Source organism: Protopterus annectens, chromosome 6.part0 (assembly GCF_019279795.1).
Source record: "Protopterus annectens isolate FY-2018-M chromosome 6.part0, PAN1.0, whole genome shotgun sequence".
NCBI classification, from domain to species: domain Eukaryota; kingdom Metazoa; phylum Chordata; order Ceratodontiformes; family Protopteridae; genus Protopterus; species Protopterus annectens.
In genome coordinates, this window is record NC_056737.1 from 1,718,636,168 (window position 1) to 1,718,648,909 (window position 12,742).

The window sequence follows — 12,742 nt, forward strand, 5'->3', positions numbered from 1 at the left end:
AATTAACAGAGGAGTTAAACAAGGATGGCATTGCTGTGATTGATACACACAGGAAAAATGCACTGTTGATGGCAGTGTGAATTTATTATTTGAGTGGTCGAGATCCGTTTTTGTTACCTGTTGGAATTTGTTACTGTTTGATAATGCGTAGTTTAAAGGAAAATTCCACCTTACAACTAAAAAAATATTTTTTTCACAATATCTTTTTTTTTCTGAGCTATTTTAACACCTCAAAATCACCATAAGTGGTACTTATAGAATTTTAATATGCTTTTCCACAAATGCTTGTCAGTTGAGCTTAACATCTCAATGTGATCTTGTTTTCTATGGCCCTTTCTCTTTCCCGTAATCCATTTAAAGCCTGCTTTGTGTGAGTCATGCTAGACATATAGAAGTAGTGGTGTATTCTCATTGCATTGACCTGTAATGGGATTAGTGTCAGTCACTGTCATCTTGTATACCTTTATTAACAGGAAGGTTTCTTTTTCTCCTGGAATGACCCTCATTTATGTTTGTTTCAGAACAAGTTTTACACTGCACTGAAGACTTGCATAGCTTCAACTAAAAAAGAAGCTAAATTGCAGGCTTTTGTAATAAAGTATCATTTTTGTAATCCAAGATGAGTTGAGAGTCCCCACCCACTTCTCTATTTCTGAGGTGTCAGAACTGTCACTGTATTTAAAGATCCTTGCAGTTTTGGTGACCATAAATGTATGGGTAAATTTCAGTAACTGGCTAGTAAGTGCATTGCCTGGATGCTAAGAAAAAATATAGAGGACCTGAAGTAAATCATCTATAAAAGATGACTAAAAACTGGAGAAGTAATTGCAGCTGTTCAGCAAAAACAGTGCAAGCTCCAGACATGACTTCCAGTAACCTAGAGGAAAGTATAAGGCAACTGCACACAGACGTGATTAAAGTAAGTGAAACACTGATGGAGTATATTAAGTAAAACATTAAATGGCTGGAAAAATGGAAGAGGCTTTAAACAGATATCAAGATAAGGTGATAAAACTGCAAAACTCAGAGGTAGAAATGAAGAAAAGGATGTCTGAATGTAAGGCTGAACACGAAGAGATTTTTCAAAAAATAATAGAATTAGAGGACAGAACATGTAGGGAAAACCTGAGATTTTCTGCTGTGTCAGAGAGACTGGAAGGAACAGACTGTATCCATTTTATGAAAGCACAATTAAGCAATTAGATTGGTATTCCACAACAGGAATTGTTAATTCAAAGAGCACATTGTGTGTATGCTCCAAACCTTGCTAAGAGAAAGCAGCCTATAACTTTAATAATAAAGATGCAATCTTACAAGCAGAAGGAGTTGATTCTGACAAACTTGTGGTAGATGGACAAAGTACTAAAAGTGTGAGACAGCAGAGTATTATGGACAATGACTACTCATTGTACACCAGGCAGAAGAGGAGTAAATTTATTACATTGTTCAGGGAATATTGAGAAGCAGGCATGAGATTCAAGCTGCTGTACTCAGCTATCTTCAAAATGTTTTTCCCTGGAGGAACAAAATCATTTTTTGATGAAGTACATGCTAAGGAAGAAATACAAAAGTGTGTCCAAGAAGAAGTGAGCTGTAAAAACAGAAGGAGATTCTGCTTCTTTTTGTTCTGGTAATAACGACCACAGAGATACTATGCCAGTGAAACCTTTTCCAATGTTTCAATGGAAAATGCTTGAGAGAAGGAAAAAAAATAAAGTAGTCAACTAGAAGAATGGAGGTGTGTTGGAAATGAAGCAGAGACAGGATTTGGGAGATGGAAATGAACAGAAATAAAACAAGAAAATCTGAAGATATTGGACTTTCTTGGACTTTATTAAACTTGTAGCGGACTGTAAACATAAGCCCTACTTCATGTCATTAATGTTTGGAAAAATACTCAGGAGATGGGAAGAGGATGGAGAAAGTTAACTGTCCGTAAAACAATTTTTCTTAATAGTACTATTTAAATAGTGCATAGTTTTCCTTTGCATGTTATAAAGTTTTTTTCTCATTTATTTTTAAGTATAATAGGCATATTGATGTAAATAGGTGCTTCTGTTTTTTTTCTTCTTGTTTCCTTCTCTCTTCTTTTTCAGTTTTAAGAAATGTAGGCACTGCAATGTAAAAGAAAAAAAAAATCTGGTTAAAAGAGCATGACCAAAGAATTAGCTTAATCTAGTAACAAGTTTTAAGGGAAAGCAAGTAAATGAAAAAGAATATTGAGTATTTTAAGGATTTTTTTTCGAGAAAACAGTTTTGTGTGTAGTTCTCATGCCTCTAGCAGACAATCTAATAAATTGAAATGGCTTGGAGAAAATGTTTTCTGAACGCATTTAAATGTTTTCCCAGCTGAGAGAGCTATAAAGATAAGACAAAAATTCATCTCTTAATAGAACCACAGGGTGCACTATGCATCTTAGCATAGATAACCATTCTTTTAGTTTAGCTCAAGTTTTGTATGTGGCCATCAGTTTGGAATATTTATTCCTATTAGGAGGGTAACGCTTTAATATTTGAAGTTGTACATAGTTTTTTGTGTTAAGCTAATAGGTTTTAGGGAGTATTGGGGTATGTTTGTATTTTTGTTTTAGGGGTTTCAATAAAACAAAAAAAATAGTAAGATGTGTCATAGGCTGAAATTGAGATGAAAAGAAACAACTGTATAAAACATTAACCTGCCAAACAGTATATGCATGTAACAAAAAAGCTGGAACTAGACATTTAACAAAAAAGCTGTATTACATAAAAGGAAGGAATAATAACTTTTCAAGAAAATTATGCTTTCTGTAATGTCTTTAAATGTTGGTGGTCTCTCAGATAAACACAACAAAGAAAGCAGTGAACTATATTAAAATTGTAGAGTGCAAATAGCTGTGATACAGGAGACACACTTGGAAAGAACTGATCATGTGAATTTGATAAAGAAAGATTTTCAGGATGGTTATTCAGCTGAATACCTGGGGCAAAGGCAGAGAGGAGTACTTATATTAATTGCAAGAGGAGTTCCAGTAGTGAAAGAAGAGGATAAAAACAGATAATAATGGTAGATTTGTAATACAAAGGGGTTACTGTCCGGGGAGGAAGATAAGATTGCACTGGCATGTATTTGTATTCCTCCAAAAACCACTACAGTGGAGCTTAAGAAAATTCTGGGAGAAGTCAGCTTTAAACAAGGAGTATTACTTATAGGTGCAAAAGTGAAGATGTGTCTGGGGGGCCAAGAAATGAAAATATAACAAAAGGACGGTAGATCTTTGAAGCAATTTATGAAAATATTTGGCATGGAAAATGTGAATTCAGTACTAGGAGTTCACATGTTCAGAGTGAATTTACATATTCCGCAAGATACAAAAACTGGGCTAGGCTAGACAGAATTTACATTTCACAAGAACATGTGCATTTAATTGAAGGTCTTAATACACACCAAATAACTATTTCAGATCATGTGCCAGTAATAACTAAAATAAAACATATGGTAATGAAATAAAAAAAATGAGACACTGGCACTACTTTCCCACCTATCTGGTGAATATAGAGGGACTTAAGGAGTGAGTAGTGGAAATTATTCAGGAACTATTAGAGAAGATAGAAATTTATTCTGAAAATATAGCTAGTGAGTGGGATAAAATTAAAGTGGAGTTTAAAAATAGGATGGAAATAAAAGAAAGGGGAGATATGATTAAGAAGTAAATTATTTAGAGGGACTGACAAATGTTAAAGTACTGCAAAACAGGGGAATCCCACAGAGCAAGAAGAGGAGCAGCTGCAGAATGCTAAACAGAAAATAAGGGATTACCTCAATAATATGTATTAGTTTAGAAAGATTGCTGTTAAGCAGCTGTGTTTTGATGGTAACTAGAGCACAAATATTTTTAGCACAACGAGTCAGGCAACAGAAAGTAGAAAGGGCTTGTCACCAAGTTTAGGGAGCCTATAACAAGGGATCCTGTAGAAGTATTAGAAATATTTTGGAAATTTTATGGAAGTCTGTATAAAGCAGAGAAGTATGGAAATCAAGAAAAGGTACAAATGGAAATGTTTATGGAAGAATTATATGCCAGAGTTAGAGATAGATGAGGCTCAATTACTAACAGTTAGGACAGGTGGAGATGAGATAAAAATGGTGATGTATAACCAATCTACAGGAAAGTCCCCAGGAATAGATGGTATTCCTGTGGAAATTTGGAATCTACAAGGGAAAAACTGATAAATATCTGGAAGGTTTTGTGTAGCAGCATTTTATTAGGAAGTACCAACATCCTGGAAGAATGTGGTGGTAGCTGTAATATCTAAAGAGGATAACGAGCCATCAGATCCAACTTCATAAAGACCCATTACAATACTAAACTATGATTTACGAAGTGTTGTAAAGGCTAAAAGAATGGCAAAAATGATGCCAAAATTGATGGGTATGGATCATTGTGGATGTTTGTATTTCACTGTTGCAGTCATCACTTGTGGGGTTATCCCTGCTGGGTTGCCCTCGGCTGGCCTGAAATACCAGAGTAAAGGATTTCCATCCTGCATTGGCTGTTCAGAGACTGGCTGACGTCAGGTCATCAGGGCTATAAAGGGTGACAGCTGACATCATTACATTAGTCTTTCTGAGAGTGGAGCCCGAAGCAGAAGCAGTTTTGCGAGTACATTTGTTGGCCGTTGCCAGACTAAGATTTGACAACATTAATAGAACATTGTTGATCCAGAGGGAAGCAGGATGTAAAAAAAATACCACTGTTGGTGGGTCTTGATGCAGTGAAAGTATTTTACAGAGTAAGCTGGTACTTTATGAGCAGGACAATGGAAGCATTTGCACTCCCTGAAAAAAATTATAAGTTTGATTAGGAGGATATATGGAGGGATCAGAGATGAAAATTAAAGTGGGTGGGGTCCTCTCTGATAATTTCTGCTTGAGCAGAGGAACCAGGCAGGGTGTCCTCTCACATTTGTTTGCTTTTATTTAGAATCATTGTCAAAGAAAATAAGGGACTCAGAAATTCAAGGATATAATTGGCATGGTAGTCATGAAAAGCTGGCTGTATTTGCAGATGAGATTATTTTAACTTGACAAAACTAGAAGGGAACATTGTAGTGTTGTGGAACATTTTGAAACAGTTTCAGATCTTTTCGGGATACAAAATTAATGAAGCTAAAATAAAGGCAATAGTGGTAAATTATGTATCCACACACTAATTGGTTCAGCAGTACCCATGTTTATGGGACATGATAAAATGAATTACTTAGGAGTATGGATTAAACATGATTCTGGTATGGGAGCTTAGGATTTGTGGGAAGAGACTAAACAAAAGAGAATACAAAAACTGAGGAAATGGAAGCTCTTATGTGGTTATCAGTAATACAATATAAGCAATTTAAATGTTTTTAGCCACTGTAGTCTTGTACACAGGTCAGGCATATTTTATCAACCAGAGGAGAAGTTGTGGATAGCAATTATGAAAGAGATGAAGGATTTTATCTGGGAGGAGCGGATGGCAAGAGTCAGGTGGGATAAGATGATTTTTCCATTAGAACAAGGCAGATTGGGATTACCTGATTTGAATGGGGTATTTAAGAGCAACACAGTTAAAGCTCCTATACATAGCCCAAGCAGAAAACTGTAATTCATAGGAAAAAGGGATGATGATGAAATGGGGGTAAGCTCAACAAACAAGGAGAAACTGGGATTTTGGATGCAGACCTTTAAGGAGAATAACAATGATCATACAGAATATCATATTCATAAAATAGCAGAAAGTGTTTTAAGAACTAAGCCAACATGGGAATGGAGAAAGGATATTCTGCTGATAGAGATGACTGCAACTAGGGATACAAACAGTAGGCAAGAGGGAGGTGAAATTTATTGGAGAAAACTGGCAAAGGTGCCAAGATATTGGGAGCAGATAACTAGAGAGGAAAAGGTAATGGAATGGGAAGACATCAAAAAGTTATTGGGATTGCAGTTTAGAGATTTCCTTCCCTATCAAAGATTGAGTATAGGCAAAGAGAAAGAAATAGGGGGTATTAAATTAAAGTCCAGCACTGGCAGAGTTTTTAGTAGAATCTAGAACAGAAGTTGCTGTTAAGAAAGGAATACTTATATAAAGTATTGCATGGTAACTGTAAAAATCAATCAGAGGAGGTTAGAAAGGATTGGGAAGAGAGATTGGATAAGCCATTCACAAAGACACAATAAGGTGACATATGTATGTCTCTCAGATATGCAGCAAGTTCTACAAGATTTAGGATCTTTGCTTGGAAGTATTTACATAGGTATTTTTAATACCCCAAGTAGACACCAAAGAATTTTTCCTCTGGTAGACAGCAGATGTTGCAGGTGTGATGGGGGGAAAAAGGAGGCAACTGGGAACATATTTTCTGGGTTTATGATGAGTTGATAGACTTTAAAGATTTCCTGCAGACTGCTCTGTCAAAGAGGTTAATAAATTTAATATTTTTTTGGCCAGTACCCTATTGTTTTTACTTTTGCTCTGTCAGAGATGCTGGGTGAGCAAATTGGTGTAGCTAAGATAGTTAATTTTTGAGCTGTGATACAGATTCAGAATTGCTTAAATGTACTGAGGCCTTGCTGAGTCTAATTATGGTGGCTGCCATAAAAACAATTACTAGAAAATGGAAATGGGAACCTCCCAGATATGCTCAGAACTAGATCAAAATGATGTGAAGATTACTGATCCTACAGACATTGCCAACATACTGGCTGACAGGTTCAGTGCAAACTTCTCCCCCCCCCTCCCCCCCAAAAGGAGAGATATCTATACCAAGCGATTGCAGCCCCCCAAACATCTCCAACGCCCAAGTGAGAACTGCTCTCTCCAAAGCAAAAAACACAGCATCCATGGGACCTGATGGTGTCCCCGGCTGTGTGCTCCACGAACTCAACGAGGAATTAAACCCACAGCTAGGACAGCTGTTTAATCATAGTCTTACCTCTGGATACATACCCAGGGAGTGGCGCGCTGCAACTGTGGTCCCACTTCTCAAAGGCAGTGCCTCCACCGACCCTGGAAATTACCGGCCCATTAGCTTGACAAGCCTTATCTGCAAAGCCATGGAGAGGATCATAATGGAACTCATAAATAAAGACATAGGGAATTTGCAGACTTTGGATCCATCCCAGTTTGGCTTTGTCAAAGGCAGATCATGCCTTCTAAACTTGGTTGACTTTTTCGAAACAGTCACCAAAGCCATTGATGAGGGAAAGGCAGTCCATACAGCCTACCTCGATCTGGCGAAGGCCTTCGATACAATACCCCACTCGGGTATCATTGAAAAACTCATCAGCTTAAATGTTAACCCATACATCACAAGATGGGTTGCAAACTGGCTGAGTGACAGAACCCACAGGGTCAGAGTTGCTGGCGCCATGTCAGACTCAAAGCCTGTCACAAGTGGTGTACCACAGGGCTCAGTCCTGGGCCCACTCTTGTTTGGCATCTACTTTTCCGAAGTACAAGCAAACACAGGAGGGTTATGGCTGACAAAGTTTGCAGATGACTGCAAACTGGGCCATAGTAGAAAACACATCTGACACAGATATCCTTCAGAAGGGTCTCACAGAAAGCGGATAACTGGTGCCAGAGCCATGGCCTAAAGTTAAATGCCAAAAATGCATAGTCATACCCTTCGGGAAAAACAAGGTTACCCCTAGCTACCAAATAGGTGGCAATCCACTGAGCATAGAAGAAGTTATCAGGGACCTGGGGACCCAGGTTGATAGTAGTCTGTCATTCGACACCCATGTAGCTAAAGTAGTTAGGAAGACCTTCTACATTGCCCACCTTATCATGAAGGGATTCTCATCTAGATCAAGGGAGGTCATAGTCTCCCTATACTCATCACTCATCAGACCAATGATTGAGTACAATGCCCCATTCGAATGTATCTGACCCGACACTTGCAGCAGCTGGAGAGGCCACAAAAGTTCCTCACCAAAAGGATAAAGGGTCTCAAACATCTGTCCTATGCTGCCCGACTGAAAGAACTCCAGCTCTATTCAGTCGCCACGCTTGCTCAGAGGTGACCTTTGCCTAACATACAAGGCCATGTCAAACCCAGATTTGATGAATATGCTTCACCTCAAAAATCTAGATCCGTCAGAGCCACAAGGGCGGAGACTTAAACCTCGACACGGCTATTAATAGGACGCTGGAGGGATAGATTCATCACCCAAAGACTCCCTATGCTGTGGAATAAAATCCCGGTATATGTGAGGCAGAGCACCTCGCTGGCCTTGTTCAAGAGAAATCTTGACCAATGGATGGGAGATCGCAGATATACCCCAGGGATTACCTCAGTGTCACTGCTCAACAGAGGCACAGCAAAATAATGGGTATAGTTCCCCATACTAAAGGGGTGGCGTAAGCCACAAAACTATGGGCTAGGCTTGTAAATGCCCTCGGGCAGATAGCCTAGTATGAACCTATGAACCTATGAACCTATGAAATCAAAGCCTAAACCAACTGCACTAGAAGTAGCGAATATAGTAACAGATAAAACAACTGACATTGGGATCCTTAGACAAAGGTGGTAGCAAATTACATAGAAAAAATAGGGACAACACATGCAGCAGAGGAACGAGTTTTAAAAGAAAGCAGGATTTGAATGAGCTGTGTAATATTTGACTGACATTGACTGGATAGATTAAAGTGATACATAATGTTTGTAACTACATTTGTGTCAGCACGTAATTATAATGTTTGTAACTGAAATGAAGTCAGCATAGCTTGTTATCATATACATGAATGTAAGATTGCCTATGTTATATGTGATAATTTAATAAAGATGTTTCTTTAAAAATAAATAAGTAAATTAATAAAAGATCCCTGTAGTTTTGTGCGTGACAGCCACTACAGGAAAGTAAGGGATTTGAGAATAATTATGGTCCCTGATGCCTGCAGTGGAAAGATTTTTATTTATTTATTTTTTAACTGATTGTTGTATAAAATGCTTTTTCATGTATTACTAATGGCATGATCTTCCTCCTTACTAAACAAGTCTACAATAAAATATGACTATCTCTTAGCGCCTCGGCCGAAATCAGTCTTTACAGAGTAAAAACCTGTTCACCAAATCCTTCCTTTATATACACAATCTTATTCAATTATATCATCCAATTAATTTAAAAGTGATGAAAATTTTTTTTTTCTTAAAGCTAAAACTTTCATTTAGTGGCTACAGCTAGGAACTGTAATTTAATTTTTTCCACCCACCCACTCTAGTGTTGTGTGTTCTTATACTTGGTGGCTTTGCAGTTGCCCGCCCATACTGTATATTTGATCTGTGACACTCCTCCCAGTCTAGTGTCATTAGTTCACTCAATCTAATAGAGAACATTTGTGAAGGCCAACCCACTCAAATTCTTAACGTTGAATTAACTTCTGTTCCAGCTTTCTCCATTTCCACTTTACTGGGAAAAAAAAAATTCTAAGCTTGCTTCCCCCCTTTCCTGTGGCAGGTCAGATACGGATTTGCTGTGTCCAGGACTTTTTGTGAGCTCCTAAGCCCCCCCCCCCCCCCCCACACACACACACTTAACTGGGGTTAAACTATTCCTGGCGCCATAAAGTCTGTTTTTCAAAATTTCCCTTGCAGCTAGCCAGCTTTTTAGTTTTAGCACTCATCTGTTTCTTTGATCTCAGCACTTGTTCAGAATTCATTGTAAGCACTAAATAAGTTACAAATTACTACAGCACTCAACTTTCCTCACTTGTCTAGAGAAAAACAGTTTTTAGTACTTAATAAATAAGCACCTATTCAGGCATGTCTAAAGGTCAGCTCCTGGTGTTTTCTCCTGCCTACTTGATGAATCTGGGCATCTTGGGACAATGCAGCAATTGCCTCATGTACACAGATAACCCTCTCCTCCTACCACCCAACACTACGACCTGTGAGAGATGCACTTATATAGACAAAGTGGAAGCAAAGCTCTCTTTACCAAAGAAAGGCCTAGACAGTCAAGAGGAGAAGGTAAACACATGCACCGCACCACACTCATCACATAGTCCCTCAAAACCTACACCACCAAAACACACACAGAGAACCACAAAACACACACCTACATTCGCGGAGGCTCTCTGTACTAATCTGCCCAAACAACAGAGACCTCCAAAGCAGAAATGCAAACAACCTCCACCTCCCAACACAACCCAAATGACACATAGTCCACATACTCTGTGTGCCACTCAACTACAGCCCATAAGGCATAACGTACCCAACACTCTAGTCATAGGTGACTCTATAGTCAGGCACACTGATGTTCCACTCACCAGGCTAAACAAGGAAAAAGTTACTGTCAGCTGCCTGTCAGGTGCCAGGATCCACCACATAACGCACGCACTCAGGTCACTCCACAGCAAGTAGAAATATGACTCTGTCATTGTCCATGTTGGTGTGAATGACCTGAGACGTACCTCCCTGGACTACATGAAAAGAGACATGGAGAAGCTCACTGATCTTGTAGCCCAGGCAGGTATGACCCAAGCCCTGAGTAGCATCCTGCCATCACCCAGAATGACACCACAGTACAAGGACAAAATGATTGACTTTAACAATTGGCTAAGCTTCTGGTGTCATTCTAAGGGAATCCAGTATCTGTGTGCCTGGAATGACATGATCGACAGACCACACTGCTTTGCCAGAGTTGGCCTGCACCTGTCGCCCTTGGGATTCCGGATACTGGTAAAGGCTCTTGCCACCCCTATAGTGCCTTTTTTAGGCAAGGTTCAAATTACAAATTCACCACCGTAACAGGTGCAAGCAAGCAAAATCTGAGGGTAATGCTACTCAATGCTAGAAGTCTAAATCTCAAAATCAACTCACTCGAGGCACTCCTTAAAATGGAGAACATTCACATCTGTGTAGTGAGAGAGACCTGGTTCAAAGCTCCAGAGAGCACTCCTGCATTACCAGGCTGTAATTCATACCACACCTTTCGGCCACCAAACCCGGACCGAAACACTAAAGGTGGAAGCGTGTCCATATTCATTAAGGATATCCACATCTCCAAGCTAGTTGCTCAGCATAATGCATCCGAGATTATCCAAGTTCAACTAACTCTGGGCAAAACCGCAATCCAGATTGCAGCTTGCTACAGACCCCCCACCATGCCCCAGGATTCCCACTCCTCTTTTCTTGATACACTGGAAAATATTAAGGTACAACCCAACACTCTAATAATGGGTGATTTCAACTACCCTACCATTAACTGGGAAAACTACTCGTGTACCAACTCTTTTGCTCAACGTTTTCTGGAAATCATCAATTCCAACGCTTTGGATCAACTTATTCACACCCCCACCAGAGGCAGCAATATCCTAGACCTGGTCATCACCAACATGGGTGACCGGTGTTCCACACCAGAGGTCAGCTCCTCGTTGGTCAGATCCAACCACAAGCTAATCACCCTAGACATCCACATCCCGCTCCCACCCCCCATTAGGAAAACAACCGTAAAAAATTTCTCCAAAGCCAACTTCACGCTTCTTAAGACAGAAGTGGCAAACTTCATGACACCCATGCAGATGGACAATAAAGTACGACTGCTGAATCCTACACAAATGCACTTTATAAGTACTTACACAAGTGCATGGATCATGCTATCCCTAACAGAACCAAGATGCTATCCTCCAAAAAAAGGAAGCCAATCTGGTGGTCTTCTGCCGTAAACAAACTCTACAACAGAAGAAAGAAACTGTTGCAAAAAAGAGTAAAATCCCACGATTGGAGGAACTCCCTGGTCCGCCTCAGTAAGTAGCTGAGATCCCTCTTAAAATCCTCCAAAGCTAGTTATGAAAACAAAATTGCCACTGATTCTAAAGACAACCACAAAGCATTCTATAGCTATGTCAAAAATCTCAATGGCAACACTCAGATCTGCTCTGAGTTACAGCACAATGACACTAAATATACAGAACCAACTGATATTGCCAACATCCTGGCAGATAGGTTCAGTGCTAACTTTACCCCCCCCTCTCACCCCCTAAAGGGCTCATCTTTATACCGGAAGAATGCAAAGTTCCTGTAATCACGGCTGCACAGGTAAAGACTTCACTCTCCAAAGCCAAGAACACAGCATCCATGGGACCTGACAACATCCCAGGCTGCCTTCTACATGAACTACAGAATGAACTGGCACCCCACCTAAGTACCATGTTCAATCATAGCCTCACCTCAGGCTTTGTACCCATTGAATGGCGCACCACGATAGTTATCCCACTCCACAAAGGGGGGGGCACAACAGACCCCGGGAACTACCGCCCCATTAGCCTGACGAGCCTCGTCTGCAAGACCATGGAACATATCATCATGGAACTCATAAACAAAGACATTGGAGATCTCCAAACCCTGGACCCCACACAGTTTGGGTTTGTAAAAGGCAGATCATGTCTCCTAAACCTGATAGACTTCTTTGAATTAGTCACCAAAGCCATAGATGAGGGTAAGATGGTTCACACAGCCTATCTGGATCTCGCCAAGGCGTTTAACACAATCCCCCACTCTGGAATTATAGATAAACTCACTAAACTAGGTATAAATCTCTATGTCACAAGATGGGTTACCAACTGGCTTACTGAAAGAACCCACACTATGAAAGTAGCAGACTCCAAATCAGACTTCAAACCAGTGACAAGTGGAGTACCACAGGGTTCAGTCCTGGGTCCTCTCCTGTTTGATATCCACTTCTCTGAATTACAGGCTAACACAGAAGGTCGTTGGCTAACTAAAT

General features: G+C 39.8%; 1 protein-coding gene across 2 annotated transcripts in view; it reads left to right on the forward strand.

Moving 5' to 3' along the window:
* The window catches only part of ALS2 (alsin Rho guanine nucleotide exchange factor ALS2), a 2,167,716-nt gene that overhangs the window by 1,283,713 nt on the left and 871,261 nt on the right, over positions 1–12,742 (forward strand). The gene's annotated exons all lie outside the window — the stretch shown is intronic.